The sequence below is a fragment of the Monodelphis domestica genome, chromosome 2, assembly GCF_027887165.1.
Source record: "Monodelphis domestica isolate mMonDom1 chromosome 2, mMonDom1.pri, whole genome shotgun sequence".
Classification (NCBI taxonomy): Eukaryota; Metazoa; Chordata; class Mammalia; order Didelphimorphia; family Didelphidae; genus Monodelphis; species Monodelphis domestica.
The window spans coordinates 302927353-302933352 of record NC_077228.1 but is presented as its reverse complement, the minus strand read 5'-3'; the positions used below and the strand labels follow the sequence as shown (position 1 = coordinate 302933352).

At 39.4% G+C, this 6000-nt stretch overlaps 1 pseudogene; it reads right to left on the bottom strand.

Annotated features, from left to right (window-relative positions):
• Positions 1 to 5166: 5166 nt before the first annotated feature.
• Positions 5167 to 5806, bottom strand: LOC100017990 (ferritin light chain-like; annotated as a pseudogene).
• Positions 5807 to 6000: the final 194 nt, after the last annotated feature.

Sequence of the window (6000 nt, the reverse complement as noted above, 5' to 3'; positions counted from 1 at the left end):
TGAGCTGGTGAAGGCAGCTGAGATGATGCTGGCCTGGTGTCAGTAGAATCCTTGCTTGGACAGATCTTGTGGTGAGTGATTAAGATTAAGGACTGACTGATCTTTTCTCTTAGGGCTTAGGTCTGGGTTGGCCAGGACTGGCCAGGGCCGGCTTATGCCTTTTCTCATTATTCCCCTTTTTCTCTCTTTCTCTCCTTTTCTTTAATTCTTCATTGAATTAATTAAAATCCCTATAAAACCTAGTTGACTTGGGTATATATTTAATAATTGGGAATATTTCCCTGGTGACCACCTTATATTTGATTTAAAAACAAAAACACTGTAGTGAAAACATATTTCCTGCGGTCACAACTTACTCATCCACTCTTTTATCTACAACAATTAAGTCTTCCACTATTGTAATCACTACAATTTATATCTACCAACTATTTTAACTCTTACAGTTTATGGCCTCCCACTCTTTTAATTATTACAATACCAACAAAACCAATGCAACCAAAATTAGAAGGGAAGCAACAAATTGAGGGGAAAACTATAACAAAAGCCTATTACAAAGGTCTAATTACTCAAATTTATAAGGACCTAAGTCAATTGTACAAAAAAATCAAGCTATTCTCCAATTGCAGATGGTCAATCGACATGAATAGGCAGTTTTCAGATAAATAAATAAAGACTATCAATAAGCACATCAAAAAGTGTTCTAAACCTCTCATAATTAAAGAATATGACAGTAAAGGAAAATAATAAAATGTTGGAGAGGATTGTGGCAAAATTGGGACACTAATGCTTTGCTGGTGGAGTTGTGAATTTATCCATTTTTGAAAATCAATTTGGAACTATGCTCAAAGAGCTTTAAAAAATGCATTCCCTTTGATCCAGGAGCACCATAACTAGGTTTATCCTCTAAAGAGATATTAGATATTATTGAAAAATGTTTATACAAAAATTTTCATAGCCATGCTTTTTGTGGTGGCAAAAATTGGAAAATGAGGAGGTGTCCCTTGATTGACTGAATAAATTGTGGCATACGATCATTATGTAATACTACTATGCTGCAAGGAATGATGAACTGGAGAATTCCTATATGAACTGAGAAAACTGGAAAAACCTCCAGGAACTGATGCAGAGTGAAATTAGCAGAACCAAGAAAGCATCATACAAAGTATTATACACAGAAAGTAAAACATTTTGGAACAATACAATGTAATGCACTTTCTATGTAATGAAGGAAGCCTCAGGAAGGCAAGGCATAGAATATGAAAATTGTGAAGGCAGATAGAAATTTTTAGCCATTATGAATGAGTAAGCAAATTCAAAGGGGTCCCTTTTTCCTAAAAGGAAGAGTTTAGGTCATAAGGAAAACCTGGTAAAATATCAATGCCAAAAGGGGAATTAGTAGATTCTAAGCAGATTTTTAATAAACAAGGTTCTGATAGCTCCCTAGTACCAGTAAAGTTTATACATTTTGGAGCCTCAAAGCAGGAAACAAAGATAAGAAGGAAACCTTTGTGCCTAGGAATACTAATGAAATCACCTATAGACCAGACATAAGTTAAATAGTAAATGAGTCCTCCTTGCAAATAAATAAATACTCAGGAAAATGAAATGTGTACTGAAAACTAATTTAAGGCTACAACTCAGCCAAATCAGAATTATTTTAACAAAATTTTTATCTACAGACATTACATTAGCTAACTCAGTTGCAGCATTATTTTCTTTTATACTAGGTAATAATTAATAGAAATAAAAAGCCGAAATTGTTTAAGCACACAGTTATGGTTGTTCAGAAGTTAAAGGTGAATGAAAATAGTTTCAAAATCCCTAGCATCTCAACCTCCCCAAAGCAGGGTGTGTGACGTGTGTATGGGTTTTTTAATTAAGGAAAATTTGAAGCATTTTTAATCTTGAGCATTTTTGGAGTTCATTTCAATATTAAACTTAAATATGACTTAAAAGAGTTTTGAAGCTGAAATTGCCATGCAGTCATTTTAATGTGGTTTTGAATTTTGGGGTGATAGAATATCTAATTAGAATTTTGCTTGGTGATAGACAATATTTTAATTTTGGGGCTGCAAACAGGAGATTGGGTCACTTCCAGATTTACAAAGGCTGGAATAGCCTGTGATGTGGATTTTGTTTTTTGCTTTTATACTTCTATAGGTTCTGCTTAAGCATGTAAATTACATAATTTTATAATGGAGGAAAAGACATTGTTAAAATTAATGAGATGCGATTGCAGATTTAAGATTAGCAGCCTGGATAATCTTTGTAGTGAGTAAGCATATATGGAGTGGATCAAGTCCTGTTTATTTAAGAATGTGTTTATGGATTTCTCTTGTTTTCTCTTGTAGGTGCAAAGAAGCTGTCTAGTACAAAGGAGGAGCCTACAGGAGGACAGAAGTCTAGGGAGAGGAGGCTGAAGGTATTATATCAGGACCCACCAGAGACTTAAAGACTTTGGGAAATGGGGTAGTATTTTGATTGTTAGATTTTGCCAAAGGTAGACTGCCTGCCTTTCTGGCTCAATTGTCAATGCACCGGTGGCATTGGGGAATGCCCCCAAATGCCAGTTACCCATACCTGTATCCCTAGGATTTCCCACCATTAGTAATGGAGTCCAACCCCATATAGCATTACCCATTTGTCCATTTGATTGGTCAGCGAAGTTCAGTCCTGACCAAATGGGGTGTGTGTCAACGTGGAATCTAGAAGTCCCCAGTTTCTTTAGTTGGGAGGTAGAAACCCCAGTTTTGACCTTGTCACAGAAGAGTTTTCCCCCTCAGGGAAGGTCCTACTTCACCAGACAATAGACATCCTGGTAGTTTGGGTGGGAATAGCCAATTCTATCTGATGGCAAGTAACTTTTTTGTCCCATTGGTTCCTCCCCCTAGGCTAAAAGGTGGCCCAGCCTTGGGCTGAGTCTTTCCCTTTTTGTGTCCATTGTAGGGCATCAGCCCCTCTCTGTAATTCCTGTCTGGAACTCCTCATTTTCCTTTCTTACCCTTGTAAAGTCAATCAACTGTCCCTCTCACCCTAAGTCTCCAGGTCATCTAGAAATGTATTTAAACTCCCCAACTTTAATGGCTCTTTGGAATTGTCATTCTCTTACCATTTGGCATTCCCAGGGGTCAGTGACCAGAGCCGCCAGAGTTCAATCCTCGGACTCTGCAGTCGCGTGTGGTGAGCAGCTCCGTTGTTGAGGCCTACTAGCGCTGAACCCCTTTTGCCCTTGATTAAAGAGTGATTTTGACTATATAATAGTTCTGTGCTTTTTCCAGGTAACAGAAGTAAAACTGAGAAAGAAGAGAAAACTAGTGGAAGAAGTTCTCTGATTTCCCTGGTCTCAGTCTAGCCAGCTTTGAAACCCCTGAATAAACAACATGAAATCAACAAGGCATTCCCCCAGGGGCAGGAAGAGCAGCATTACCTTATATACAAAGAACCAGGAACTAATATCCTAGAGGATACCTTTGGAACCAACAGGCTGAGGGCTATGAGAACAGCTACAGCCTAGGCTCCAGAGACCATTGCTCACTCACAATTGTGGGTTGAAGGGGTGGGTGCCACAGAGTCTATGAGGGCCAGAGCTGATGGTGGGACCTTTAGCTTCACTCTCACCAAGGAAGGACTTTGTGGGCCTGAGGAACTTGGGACTACGCAACTGTTCTATTCCAGGCTGCAACATCAGGAGAGGAATGAGGAAGAAGAACCCAGCAGTGGATGTAAGGGACTAGAGCCAAGTTGACTGTGGTCATCTTCAGGAGAGTAGAGTCCCTGGTTTCTGCCATAGGGAGAGGTGGGCTATCTGTTTGTAGTTGCAGTGGCAGAACTAACCCTGAATTATATAGATTAGAAAAACTAAAAAAAGCAAGGAAGTAATAAACACAAAAAATCCTAAAACTTAAGATACTACCCTTAAGCACCCTATTATTCCTGTAACTCCTCCATAAATCTAGTAATTAACTCTATCGTTCTAGACAATTTTTTAATATGAGCAATGAAAGTCTTCTTGCTATTAGTAGCAATATTAGATCATTCCACAATATTGCAGTTACTGTGTACAATGTTCTCCTGGTTCTGCTTATTTTACTCTGCATAAGTTCATGTAGGCCTTTCCAGTTCTTTCTGAAATCATCATTTTCATCATTCCTTATAGCAAGAAGACTTGAATGCAAATCCTGCACATTTATACATACATACACACTCACACATACACACACACATATATATGTGTGTATTTGCTATATGACAAAGGACTTGAAGATTAAGTGACTTTCTCAGCATTACACATTTTCTATGTTTCAGAGGCAGGACATGAATCAAGGACTAACACTTAGGTCAGCTGAAAATCAACTGTTCTATGCAGATTCTACTAAAAGCATATACTAAAGTTTTAAATTAGTCAATATCAACAGCACACTTTGTTCATAGCAGGTAGTAAATATTAGCATTAATGTTAATGGTTGTTTTCTCTTGGTGAGAACAGAAATTTAATAAACACTCATGAGAAAAGACAATAACAAAAAAAATTACATAGCATCTAAAATTAGAAGGGACAGTTTGTTTTAAATGGCAAAGATTTCTTATCGTATCTCTGCTGATTTTCTGATTTGCCTCTGAAAGAATACACAGAAGTTAATGTAGAAGGGATCAATCAGTTTCAGATCTTTAAAGTATAAGCATTGTCACATGAAATGTAAATAAGTAGCATTCCATAGAATGGCCTCAAATTTTGGTTTTGCCTTTGTATTGAGTTGTCCATGGGTTCTATCTTTGAGTGTCAATACAGCACATACTAGCTTGAACCTTTTCCACTTTGAATTACATTATCTAATTTAGAAAGAAAGAAAAGTGCATATATTTATGATGTATACTTGTGACACATAAGATAAACTTGTATTTACAAACATAGCTGAATAACTAAAAATGGGAATTTGTAACAACTGATTGCATCATTACCACTAAGTATTCAATAACACTATCTGCACATTAATTATGGTAGATTATTTCCATTTCTTCTCTATAACTTACTGGCACTGGGAATGTAAAATCAAAAGTAACCAGGATCAATGCGAAATAATGTCTCTTTCTGTATTTAACAGTCAAAGAAATATTTTCCTCAGGGGAAAAACTAGCAGTATTAAATAATTGTGGTGAGATCAAGAAATGCATGAATAAAATTAAGAGTGAGCTTTTTTTTTTTTTCAGGTGGCACCCCACTGAGGGCAAACTAATGAGCTTTATTTGGGGGGCACTGCAACCCTTTGCTTAAGCCTCCCCCCCCACCCCCTTGTCGTCATTCAGGGTCAGTCTCTCGAACAGGTACTCGCCCAGGCCGCCCGGGCTTTGCACATGGCCCAGGGAGGTCAGGTGGTCTCCCAGACGCTTCAGCAGCTTCGTCTCCTCCTCCAGGTAGTGGCTTTCCAGGAAGTCGCAGAGGTGAGGATCCCCCTGGCTGGAAGCCAGGGCGTGCAGTTTCAGGAAGGTCTGGTTCAGGCCCTTTTCCAGGTTGAGGGCGGACTCAATGGCATCTCTGCTGCCGCCCCACTCGTCTTGGGCAGGTTTCACCACAGCTTGTAGGTGCACACGGCCTCCATGTTGGTTCTGGAGGCGGAGGAGGCACTCAGCGGCTTCGCGCTTCTCCCGGGACAGTTCCCGGAAAAAGCTCGACATCTTGGACAGAGCGACATACGGAAGAGGTTGGCTAGGCAGTTGACAGTGGCCTCGGCCTCGGGGGAGTAGTTCTGGGGGATCTGGGATGTGGAACTCATGGCACCGGTGGCGGAGAGGGGGTTGGTCCCGGATGCTAGTGGCAGCTAGTCCCGGATGCTAGAGGCACCTGACCCTTCTAATTTCTAAAATTTTGTGACATTGATAATATCTAGTCACACATGTTTCTTGTAACACTTCCCATAGACCAGAGATCTCTTTAAAATATGCGTGTTTCAGAAAGCTTTTAAGAAATGCTTCTGTCCAATAAGCAAGGGAAAATCATCCGTT